Here is a 13,487-nt window from a genome sequence, read left to right as displayed (position 1 = left end):
CCTTCCACCAGACAGGAGCCGTTAGAGCCTTCCGCCAGACAGAATCATACACCAGCGATGGAATCAGCAGGAGCCGACGCAGCCCGTACAAGACTGGAAGCCCAGGTTCGGGTCCAGCAAGAGCAGCTCCTGCAGATGGGAACCGTCCTGCGGGAGGTGATGACCACTCTCCGAGGCTGGGGTCCGCCTCCACTGCCAGCCGCCCAGCCAGCACCGTCAGCCAGCCATGAGCAGCCAGATCCGTCAGCCAGCCATGAGCAGCCAGATCCGTCAGCCAGCCATGAGCAGCCAGATCCGTCAGCCAGCCGCGAGCAGCCAGATCCGTCAGCCAGCCATGAGCAGCCAGATCCGTCAGCCAGCCATGAGCAGCCAGATCCGTCAGCCAGCCATGAGCAGCCAGATCCGTCAGCCAGCCATGAGCAGCCAGATCCGTCAGCCAGCCATGAGCAGCCTGATCTGTCAGCCAGCCAAGAGCCGTCCAGCCAGGATCCGCCAGAGCCGTCCAGCCATGATCCGCCAGAGCCGTCCAGCCAGGATCCGCCAGGGCCGTCCAGCCAGGATCCGCCAGAGCCGTCCAGCCAGGATCCGCCAGAGCCGTTCAGCCAGGATCCGCCAGAGCCGTTCAGCCAGGATCCGCCAGAGCCGTCCAGCCAGGATCCGCCAGAGCCGTCCAGCCAGGATCCGCCAGAGCCGTCCAGCCAGGATCCGCCAGAGCCGTCCAGCCAGGATCCGCCAGAGCCGTTCAGCCAGGATCCGCCAGAGCCGTCCAGCCATGATCCGCCAGAGCCGTCCAGCCAGGATCCGCCAGAGCCGTCCAGCCAGGATCCGCCAGGGCCGTCCAGCCAGGATCCGCCAGAGCCGTCCAGCCATGATCCGCCAGAGCCGTCCAGCCAGGATCCGCCAGAGCCGTTCAGCCAGGATCCGCCAGAGCCGTCCAGCCAGGATCCGCCAGAGCCGTCCAGCCCGGATCCGCCAGAGCCGTCCAGCCCGGATCCGCCAGCCAGCCAGGATCCGCCAGAGCCAGCCAGTCAGGATCCGCCATTCAGTCCGGAGCTGCCCCTTAGTCCGGTACTGCCCCTTAGCCCGGTGCTGCTCCTTAGCCCGGTGCTGCCCCTTAGCCCGGTGCTGCCCCTTAGTCCGGTGCTGCCCCTTAGCCCGGTGCTGCCCCTTAGTCCGGTGCTGCCCCTTAGTCCGGTGCTGCCCCTTAGTCTGGTGCTGCCCCCTTAGCCCGGTGCTGCCCCTTAGTCCGGTGCTGCCCCTTAGCCCGGTGCTGCCCCTTAGCCCGGTGCTGCCCCTTAGTCCGGTGCTGCCCCTGAGTCCGGTGATGCCTATTAGTCCAGGGCTGCCCCTTAATCCTGTGGGGGTTTAGTTGGGGGGTGGTCATGTGGAGGAGGTTACACAAGCGGGTAGTGACTATGGTGGGGTGGGGACCACGACCAGTGCCTGAGCCGCCACCATAGACAGACGCCCACCCAGACCCTCCCCTAGACTGTGGGCTGGTGCGCCCGGAGTTCGCACCTTTAGGGGGGTACTGTGACACTCTGGCTCTAGGACTTGTGTACTGTGAGCTAGAGTGTATGTTGTTTTGTTGGGACTTGGGTGTATTTCTATGTTGGTTAGTCTAGGTTGTTTGTTTCTATGTTTGGTCATTGACTCCCAATCGGAGGTAACGAGTGTCAGCTGTCGGCTCGTTATCTCTGATTGGGAGCCATATTTATACTGTTGTGTTTCACTGTTTGTTTGTGGGTTTTTGTTCCAGGTTCAGTATTTTGTCTGTTGGACTTCACTATCGTCTTTTGTTGTTTTTCCGTGGTTGCTTTAATTAATAAAGTCATCATGTTCACTCGCAACGCTGCGCATTGGTCTGCTCATTTTCAAGACGATCGTGACACAAATGTTGTGCACAAATTTGTTTACATCCCTGTTAGTGAGCATTTCTCATTTGCCAAGATAATCCATCCACCCGACAGGTGTGGCATATCAAGAAGATAAGTAAACAGCGTGATCATTACACAGGTGCACCATAGGCCACTCTAAAATGTGCTGTTTTGTCAAACAACACAATGCCACAGATGTCTCAAGTTATGAGGGAGCATGCAATTGGCATGCTGACTGCAGGAATGTCCACCAGAGCTGTTGCCAGATAATTCAATGTTAATTTCTCTACCATAAGCCGCCTCCAACATCGTTTTAGAGAATTTGGCAGTACGTCCAACCGGCCTCACAATCGCAGACCACATGTAACCACGTCAGCCCAGGACCTCCACATTTGACTTCTTCACCTGCGGGATAGTCTGAGACAAGCCACCCGGACAGATGATGAAACTGTAGGTTTGCACAACTGAAGACTTTCTGCACAAACTGTCAGAAACTGTCTCAGGGAAGCTCATCTGCGTGATTGTAGTCCTCATCAGGGTCTTGACCAGACTGCAGTTAAGTGTCATAACCGACTTTAGTGGGCAAATGTGACTAGTTTCAGGAAACTAGGTGTATGTCGCGCTTCACTACTTCACAGGAGAGGCATTTGAACGTAAACTTATTTTTTTATCAAAATGCATTTTCTTAGGTTTTATTTGATATAGTATGTGTTTACCAGAGGCGGTAATGTGAAGAACATGACCTGCACCAAAGTCAAATTAGGATATAACGTTAGGCCAACGAGACAGTGTCCAAGTAAAAAAATTATCAAGTAGAATGCCCAGCTTTTATTTTGTCACACTCACAACTGTAAGCTATTTTCTGTAATTGGCTTGCCATTAACTTTTAAATAATGATACACTAGTTATGCTTTTTTGGACCACCGGGCTGCTGATGTCATGCAGCCTGTAGTTTTTGTGTTTATACTTTTTCATAACGACAATGACAAGTTTAATGTCGGATGGGAATGTTCATGATGTCACTGCCACAACTATCGATAGACATAATATAAACCAGCCTTTAGTCTTGAAATCTTTGGTTATTTAGTACAACAATGCAGTTTTAAGAAAATAAAGTTGAGAAAATATTTACTAAACAAACCAAATATATATAAAAGTAACACAATGAAATAACAATAACGAGGCTATATACAGGGGGTACCGGTACCGAGTCAATGTGCGGGGGTACAAGTTAGTCGAGGTAATTTGTCAATGCAAATAGAATAGGTGGCATTTTATTAATTGTTCAGCAGTCTTATGGCTTGGGGGTAGAAGCTGTTAAGGAGCCTTTTGGACCTAGACTTGGCGCTCCGGTACCGCTTGCCATGCGGTAGCAGAGAGAACAGTCTATGACTAGGGTGGCTGGAGTCTTTGACAATTTTGTGGGCCTTCTCTGACACCACCTAGTATATAGGTCATGGATGGCAGGAAGCTTGGCCCCAGTGATGTGGTCCTCTGTAGCTCAGCTGGTAGAGCACGGCGCTTGTAATGCCAAGGTAGTGGGTTCGATCCCCGGGACCACCCATACACTAAAATGTATGCATGCATGACTGTAAGTCGCTTTGGATAAAAGCGTCTGCTAAATGGCATATTATTATTTGTGTACTGGGCCGTACACACTACCCTCTGTAGTTTGTTGGTGATGTGGACACCAAGGAACTTGAAACTCTCGACCCGCTCCACTACAGCCCCGTCGATGTGAATGGGGTTGTGTTCGGCCCTCCTTTTCCTGTAGTCCACGATCAGCTCCTTTGTCCTGCTCACATTGAGATTCTCCCCTGTACAATGATTTTGACTAGGTGGAATACAGCTACGACTGGAAGTAACCTTTTCATAGCAGGTTAGGAGAACTTAAGCAGCAGGTTAGGATAATTAACATAGCAGGTTAGGAGAATTAGATTAAGGTTAGGAAAAGGGTTAGGGTTAGGGTTAGCTGAAATGCTCTCCTAACCTGCTACGAAAAGTTACTTCCAGTCATAGATGTACTCCATCTAGTCACAACCCTGTACAATTGTTTTGAAAAATCGATGTCACAACAGGGCATTGTTTTGTGCATCTCAGATATTTAATCAAAAATGTACCTTGCTTACCAAGCTTAGCATGAAGTCTGGATGAGCACCAACATCCTTCAGTCTGGCCTTAAGAGAGAAAGTATCAATAAATGAGTGTTACTATTGCTAATATAGGGTTAAATGGTAACTAGTCTACATTTTGAAGTATGTTGGCCCCTTTACTGTTCATACAAACTTAATTTGACAAAATAACACTTAGAATTTTACCTTAATGTTTCACACACAAGCAAAAGTTATTTATGTCCACTTCAGAAATAAGCACATTTCATTAGAACATAGGTTAACATCCAATTCAGAATAGTTGTTTAACCTCATGTTTTCACTTCTCTAACTGTGCAATAAAAATGTAGTCAGGCATCATTGCACTCAGAGCTTGAGCAGCCCCATTTTGTGCACCTCCGCACCACTTTGCAGGTGCTGGCAGATATGTAGCCTGTAGCTGCTATCCAACAAGCTAGTTAGCTAGCTAGCTAACTAAGTGGCATAGTAACATATTGCCAATAAGCATGGTTTGGCTTTTTTGTTGTTGTTGCTACAAAGCCATACTTCCATCATCACATATGAAACCAATATCCTTAAATGCTTTGTATTACAGGGCTCGTTTGCTAGCTTGTCTATTGGTTAGCTAGCAAGCTAACCTGAAAACATGGTGCCTGGCAGGAGCCTCCTTAGGAGGTGCGTTGTTGCACAATAAAATAAAATAATGTATGCACTCACTAACTGTAAGTCGCTCTGGATAAGAGCGGATGCTAAATGACTAAAATGTAAAATGTAAATGTAATGGATAGGAATCTTAACAATGTAGGAATTCTCCAAAACTATACCACACAAGATCCCGTAACTAACTAACGTTAGCCAAGTAAAGCGATTGACTCACCGTGTAAAACCTCGGGCAGCAGCATGCACTCCGGTGTTTGTAGCTTGTGTGTGGAAAACAAAACAGTGCATGGCATCCTTTCAAGTTCAGTTAGCTTCACCTCATCATGCATATTCACATACTTTTGTTTGCCTGCATTTCATTTCCAGCTTTCATTCATTAAAAAAATATACTGATAATAATGGCCATAGTTTAAACTGTTATGACGTAGCATTAGGCCTTGCTTGCCTGCCATAGTTAGCCTGATTGCTAGCTTTAGAGATTATGCTTCATCATTTGACAGATTAACATACATGATACAAATGAACAATTAATATGTTTTTACCATTGAGAAAGTATCCACTGTTGTCAACAATATTTGATATTTGAATTGCGGAGACTGTGCTCCATGCTGGAAATCATTTATGAGAACGTGCCTTTGGGGAACGTCAATGTAGATGACATCAGATATAATCAAGGTCAAACTATTACACAAGTTGTACACACTAATTTGTTCTTTCAAATTACATTAAATCTGATTGAGTACAATTTACAATAATTAATCATTGAGTTATAAGTAAGTTTAACTTTTGAGTAAATTGTACTTAATTTGTTTAGCAAGATATACTGTTAGGTTTTACATTGCAGTACAAGGAATGGTTGAAGACCAAAGACTCACTGACACTCACAAGATCCACGTTCCACTGTAATAGACTGCAGCACAGTCCAGGGACCATCTGAACAAGCATGCCAAATTAGGTGATGTTTGTGATAATACAGTTTGATATCCTGCAAAAACAATCACTCATAAATGTGATTTAACCTAAGCTATGGAGAGATGTCTCGGTACAGTAGTTGAAATACACCACAGCTACAGGGAGCTGTTGTGATTGCCTCATTGGTCTCTGAGGACTTGTACAAACCATATGTACGCTCTGACAACAAACACAGCAGCTTATATTATGATACTGAGAGGCCTCTGATATTGTATGATGCAGCATATGGCAGAGCTCCATACTCACGTGCCCTCGGGGAGGAATATTATGGCTTCAAAGTGGTTAGATCATCCACAGATACAGATATGACCTCATGCTTCTCTTGATGTCTGAGTACACGACCCATGTGTCACTTGTTATGTGACGGACACTAGAGAGAGCAGGTCAGTGGCACTTTCATCCACTCTGCTGTGGAACTGTGAATCATGTCATAAAGCTTTGCCCACAGATGGCCAATCCAGGAAGGACACAGACAAGGTTGTACAGCAATCACTGCAATCACTCTTTTAGTCAACGTCCTAATTTGGAACATACAATATCTTCACTGAACCTTTGGATCTCTGGAAGTAGTGATCTATTGGTTCTGACTGCCGAAACCTGTCACAAATAAAGGTGGTCACGAAGTTGGCATACAGGACAGGAGGCCTGTGTCAGTGAGTGGACTCTGAGCCACACTGTAGAGACTCCTAAGGGAGACATGGAGGTCTACGAGCCCCCAGGGCTGTGGAGGTGACAGAGGGAGCCATGTGGTATGATGGTTACAGCAGGTCAGGAGCATGTCTATCCATCTATCTGTCTGCCTTACCTCAAATAGAGCATGTATGTATTTATGTATGTCTGTCTGTCTTCTCAGTCTGCCTTCAATCCAAAACAGGATCTCCCACACCTTGTCATCTGCCTTTGCATCGGCTCCTGTCCTGTCAGAGGGAAAAGTGGAGAGAGCAAAGCCAGAGGGGAGGATGTAGGAGGTAAATAAGGCCTTCTAGACCCTTATTTTTTACGTCGCTTCTCGAGCAAAAGTGTCTGAAACATCCCGTTTTTATTTCGAGAGGGCACATAGAGGCACATGTGGTCCAAATTACACTGAGTTTTGTAAGAGGGCCGTAGCTCTGAAAACCAATGGGGTATGAAGTGTTGCCATGTCTGACTTTAGATCTCATAATTCAATTGGGACAGCAGGAGCACCTTCTCATCTTATTCATCTTCACTCACTCTTCTCTTCACTTCACTCCGCTGTCTTCGTTATTCTAACACACGAAGAAGACTAATGCGTCTGTTCACAGATCATCATCATCAGGGGTAATGGGACCATTGAACGGTGTGTGTGAGTGTGTTAGTGTGTGCGTGCGTGCAGTGTTCGTACGTATATGTGTGCTACATACGTGCATGTGTGTACATTCATGTGTGTGTATGTATGCATGCGTGCATGCCTGCGTGCAGTGTCCGTATGTACACTCAACGGTCAGTTTATTAGGTACACCCATCTAGTACGGGGTCGGACCCCCCTTTGCCTCCAGAACAGCCTGAATTCTTCAGAAACGTTCCACAGGGATGTTGGTCCATGCTGACGCGATGGCATCACGCAGTTGCTGCAGATTGGATGGCGGTACATTCATGCTGCCAACAGCCCATTCCATCTCATCTCAAAGATGCTCTATTGGGTTGAGGTCTGGGGACTGCGCAGGCCACTCAAGTAAACTGAACTCGCTGTCATGTTCCAGGCAATGTTTTTTCACTCCTCAATTGTCCAGTGTTGGTGATCGCATGCCCACTGGAGACGCTTCTTCTTGATTTTAGCTGATAGGAGTGGAACCCGGTGTGGTCGTCTGCCACAATAGCCAATCCATGACATGGATCGACGAGTTGTGCGTTCCGAGCTGCCGTTCTGCACATCACTGTTGTAATGCGCCATTATTTGTCTGCTTGTGGCCCATTGTTAGCTTGCACAATTCTTGCCATTCTCCTTCGACCTCTCTCATCAACAAGCTGTTTTCGCCCACAGGACTGCCACTGACTGGAAGTTTTTTGTTTGTCCAACCCTCCTCGGTAAACCCTAGACACTGTCATACGTGAAAGGCCTAGGAGGGTGGCCATTTCTGAGATACTGGATCCGGTGTGCCTGGCACCGATGATCATACCACGCTCAAAGTCGCTTAGGTCACTAGTTTTGCTCATTCTAAAGTTCAATTGAACAGTAACTGAATGCCTTGATACCTGTCTGCCTGCTTTATAGAACACAGCCATGTGACTCCATTTACGTGAAAGGGGTGTGCGCACATATGTGCATGTCTGTGTGTGCATGTGTGTTTAGCAGAGGGGCCCTTGGCACAGGTCGATGATGCTTGCCAAGCCTAGGCCCACTCTGATCAGATATGATGTGTTTCACTGTGCCAAAAAGCATGGTCTGTGCTGCCTGGTTAACACATAATTACACCCTAATGCTCATGTCAGCGGCTGGGATTATCTGATTGACAGTTAATGAGCCATGTCCCATTCTTTACATCTCCCATGCCTCTCTCTCAGCCTACCACAAAACCACAGCCAACCCCTCTGTGCTGCTATCCCAACTGCTTCTACCTGCCTCAGTTTTATGGTGCCTGAAATCCTATGGACTGAAATGGGACTGGGCACTGTGTCACGGATGCCGCCGAGGCTGCTCCTCCTCCTTGCTCGGGCAGGCTTCGGCGTTCGTCGTCCCCGGAGTACTAGCTACTGCCGATCGATGTTTCGGTGTGTGTCTTGTGTTGTCTAGTTTGTACACCTGTTTCTTATTTTGTATTGATTATGTAACATACAGTGGGGGAAAAAAGTATTTAGTCAGCCACCAATTGTGTAAGTTCTCCCACTTAAAAAGATGAGAGAGGCCTGTAATTTTCATCATAAGTACACGTCAACTATGACAGACAAATTGAGAAAAAAAAATCCAGATAATCACATTGTAGGATTTTTTATGAATTTATTTGCAAATTATGGTGGAAAATAAGTATTTGGTCACCTACAAACAAGCAAGATTTCTGGCTCTCACAGACCTGTAACTTCTTCTTTAAGAGGCTCCTCTGTCCTCCACTCGTTACCTGTATTAATGGCACCTGTTTGAACTTGTTATCAGTATAAAAGACACCTGTCCACAACCTCAAACAGTCACACTCCAAACTCCACTATGGCCAAGACCAAAGAGCTGTCAAAGGACACCAGAAACAAAATTGTAGACCTGCACCAGGCTGGGAAGACTGAATCTGCAATAGGTAAGCAGCTTGGTTTGAAGATATCAACTGTGGGAGCAATTATTAGGAAAAGGAAGACATATAAGACCACTGATAATCTCCCTAGATCTGGGGCTCCACGCAAGATCTCACCCCGTGGGGTCAAAATGATCACAAGAACGGTGAGCAAAAATCCCAGAACCACACGGGGGGACCTAGTGAATGACCTGCAGAGAGCTGGGACCAAAGTAACAAAGCCTACCATCAGTAACACACTACGCCGCCAGGGACTCAAATCCTGCAGTGCCAGACGTGTCCCCCTGCTTAAGCCAGTACATGTCCAGGCCCGTCTGAAGTTTGCTAGAGTGCATTTGGATGATCCAGAAGAGGATTGGGAGAATGTCATATGGTCAGATGAAACCAAAATAGAACTTTTTGGTAAAAACTCAACTCGTCGTGTTTGGAGGACAAAGAATGCTGAGTTGCATCGAAAGAACACCATACCTACTGTGAAGCATGGGGGTGGAAACATCATGCTTTGGGGCTGTTTTTCTGCAAAGGGACCAGGACGACTGATCCGTGTAAAGGAAAGAATGAATGGGGCCATGTATCGTGAGATTTTGAGTGAAAACCTCCTTCCATCAGCAAGGGCATTGAAGATGAAACGTGGCTGGATCTTTCAGCATGACAATGATCCCAAACACACCGCCCGGACAACGAAGGAGTGGCTTCGTAAGAAGCATTTCAAGGTCCTGGAGTGGCCTAGCCAGTCTCCAGATCTCAACCCCATAGAAAATCTTTGGAGGGGAGTTGAAAGTCCGTGTTGCCCAGCGACAGCCCCAAAACATCACTGCTCTAGAGGAGATCTGCATGGAGGAATGGGCCAAAATACCAGCAACAGTGTGTGAAAACCTTGTGAAGACTTACAGAAAACGTTTGACCTGTGTCATTGCCAACAAAGGGTATACAACAAAGTATTGAGAAACTTTTGTTATTGACCAAATACTTATTTTCCACCATAATTTGCAAATTAATTCATTAAAAATCCTACAATGCGATTTTTGTGGATTTTTTTTTCTCATTTTGTCTGTCATAGTTGACGTGTACCTATGATGAAAATTACAGGCCTCTCTCATTTTTTTAAGTGGGAGAACTTGCACAATTGGTGGCTGACTAAATACTTTTTTCCCCCACTTTATAAGTTCCCTTGTTTTATGTTTGCCTTTGTGTGTTATTGTCCTTTTGTCCTGTCGTATGTTTGGCATTGCTAGCTCGTTATTTTACGCACTCCGCGTGTTACTCCTCTAGTGTTGGAGACTTTTGTTTTTGTGCTGTGATGTCACGAGAGGCTGTGTCCTGGAGGGACGTTACATCCCCCTGAGATGGCTGCAAACCCAGACAGCTATGGCTCCATCTGCTGGTATGGTCGGGAACTCCAACCCTCTATGGCCAATCTTCCCACGCAGCTGAAACCAATCAGGAGCTGATGAGCTGAAGGTTTGGGTTGTGAAGTAACACAGTCTCCAAGGTGGGCTCTCTGGAGAACAAGAGTGCTGCACGTCCACTTCCATGAGGAATATAAGGAGTTGGAGATACTTACCTTTGGGAAATACTCACCTTTGGATATATGCACCTGTGGAAATACGTGAGAGACATTTGGAAGGACTTTTTGCTGGGTTGGCCACTAGCTGCAACGTGGACTACAGTAAGGCTGGGGAAAAGTTATCTGAGCGAGTGAGAATTATGATTTTGGATGTGGAAGAGACATCCCTGAACTGTTAACCCTTAAAGAGCCACAAGAGAACAGAATTTTGTTATATTTTCGTTAATTTCCCAAGACCTATAATAAAATCCTTGTTTTGTTTGAACCTTGTCTCCTTGCACTACTTGAGCAATCCCGCTGAAAGCTGTGTAGCCTCTCGTGACGTCACAGATGGTGGAGAATACAGGCACGCTCAAGCGTTAATAGTGCATGTCAGAGGAGGATACCGAAGGTTTGATCACCCAGTTTTCCAAGTTGGCCGTAGGCTCCCCGCCCGACTGAAATGGAGGACATATTGAAAGCCCTTGTTGCTGGCCAGCAAGCCCAGATGCAAGTAAACGTGGCTCTCTTGGAGGAGCAAAAGAAAGCCAACCTTCTGAAGGCAGAGGAATTGCAGTTGCAGAGACAGAGGGTGGTCCAAAATACCCGCCCAATAAAGGCAAGTGACTTTATATCTAAGATGGGAGCTACCGATGACATTGAGGCATACCTGCATGCATTTGAGGCCACGGCCACTAGGGAAGCCTGGCCCAAGCAACAGTGGGTTGGTCTGTTAGCCCCCTTTCTAACCGGGGAATCGCTGAATGCTGTCCGGGACCTGGGCCCTGACCAGGTTACTGACTATGATGCCCTGAAGTCTGAGATCCTCAGCAGATATGGACTCACAAAGTTTGGTATGGCCCAGCGCTTTCACAGCTGGACCTTCCAACCAGACCAACCTCCTCGGGCGCAGATGCATGAACTTGTCCGAATCGCAAGGAAATGGCTGGATCCGCAGAGGAATACAGCAGCGGCGGTGGTGGGAGGCCGTTGTGGTGGATCGTTACCTCACGCGCCCTGCCTTATGAGGCAAAACGGTTCATCAGTCAACAGGCCTTGACCACGGCTGATCTGACCGTGGAAGCTGTGGAAAAGTACCAGGCCACAGCGGAGATGCTGAATGCTTCCCGAAAAGACCCCAGGAGTGCGGCCCCACCACAAATGGGAAGAACCCGTCCAAAGGACCCCAAGGTCTCGAACTCAGCCACGTCAGGACTTATCCCGGCTCCAGGGGGAGCCAGAAACCAGGCGGGTCCAAGAAGAGTACACCAGGAGGGGGAAACTTCGACAGTGTTACCGGTGTGGGGAGATGGGACATATCTCCTGGCAGTGTGGGAAACCAGCCGATGAACCTATGCCCACTGCGGAGTCCTCCAGCTCAGCACCCACACATCGTTTTGCCTCGCTCTTGGGAGTCGTAGATGGCGGCCCAGATCGACCCCCCCACCTGCCCGGTAACTGTGAATCACCATGATGTGGAGGCCTTACTGGATTCTGGTAGCCGGGCCACCCTGGTGCGTAAGGATTTGGTGGGCCCAACGTGTCTGACCCCGGGAAAGTCCTCCCAGTTTCCTGTGTCCATGGGGACACCAGAGAATACCCCATTACTGAACTTACAATGACCAGCACACGGGGAACCATACACACGACGGCGGGGGTGGTTGATTCCCTCCCCGTCCCTGTCCTAATTGGACGAGACTGCCCAGCCTTTTACCCACTCTGGAGAGAGTCTCAGGAGAGGATAACCCGAGTACCTCGGAAACGGAGAGGCAAGACTCATCCTGGGAAGGCTCCGGTGCAATCCTCCGAGTTACTCACTCCCGCCCGGGCTCTGATAGGGATGGCAGGTGCCCAGACCGACACAGAGACGGAGCTACAGAATCTGGACAAAGAACTGTCTGGTCTGAAGGGGACCGCTGAGAGGTATCGTTTGTTAAAGCAACAGTTAGACATGAAGACAGAAGAGTTAGATATCCTCCAGGCTAAACTCCAACAGAGCTCCTTCCTAAGCAACAGGAGGAGCTGGAGAGGCTGCGCAGGACCATCGAGGAGTGTGAGGAGACCCTGCGCAGGAGTAAGGAGGTCCAGAAGAAGGCAGAGGAGAAGTACAAGGTGTTGGAGAACAAGATGAAGAATGCGGAGGCAGAGAGAGAGAAGGAACTGAAAGCTGCTCAACAGAAGCTAAACTCTGCTAAAACCAAGGCTGATGCGTTCAGTAAGAAACTCAAGGAGAGACAACAGGAGGCTGAGTCCCTGGTCCTAGAGTTGGAGGAGTTGAAGAGAGAGCAGTCTGGCAAGCACCACGGCAATGCGGACGCCCTCTCCCGGCGTGATGCCTTCTTCGCTGCCTTTACCCGACGAGGACGTCGGTCCCGAGGAGGGGGGATGTGTGATGTCACGAGAGGCTGTGTCCTGGAGGGACGTTACATCCCCCTGAGATGGCTGCAAACCCAGACAGCTATGGCTCCATCTGCTGGTATGGTCGGGAACTCCAACCCTCTATGGCCAATCTTCCCACGCAGCTGAAACCAATCAGGAGCTGATGAGCTGAAGGTTTGGGTTGTGAAGTAACACAGTCTCCAAGGTGGGCTCTCTGGAGAACAAGAGTGCTGCACGTCCACTTCCATGAGGAATATAAGGAGTTGGAGATACTTACCTTTGGGAAATACTCACCTTTGGATATATGCACCTGTGGAAATACGTGAGAGACATTTGGAAGGACTTTTTGCTGGGTTGGCCACTAGCTGCAACGTGGACTACAGTAAGGCTGGGGAAAAGTTATCTGAGCGAGTGAGAATTATGATTTTGGATGTGGAAGAGACATCCCTGAACTGTTAACCCTTAAAGAGCCACAAGAGAACAGAATTTTGTTATATTTTCGTTAATTTCCCAAGACCTATAATAAAATCCTTGTTTTGTTTGAACCTTGTCTCCTTGCACTACTTGAGCAATCCCGCTGAAAGCTGTGTAGCCTCTCGTGACGTCACAGTGCGTATTACTGGAAGTAAAGTAGTCATTCCTGATTATCTGTGTCCTGCACCTGACTTCACTGCCGCATACACATCACCCCAGTGTGACAGAA

The sequence above is a fragment of the Coregonus clupeaformis genome, chromosome 31 (genome assembly GCF_020615455.1).
Source record: "Coregonus clupeaformis isolate EN_2021a chromosome 31, ASM2061545v1, whole genome shotgun sequence".
In the NCBI taxonomy this organism is placed as follows: domain Eukaryota; kingdom Metazoa; phylum Chordata; class Actinopteri; order Salmoniformes; family Salmonidae; genus Coregonus; species Coregonus clupeaformis.
This window is presented reverse-complemented; position numbering follows the sequence as displayed.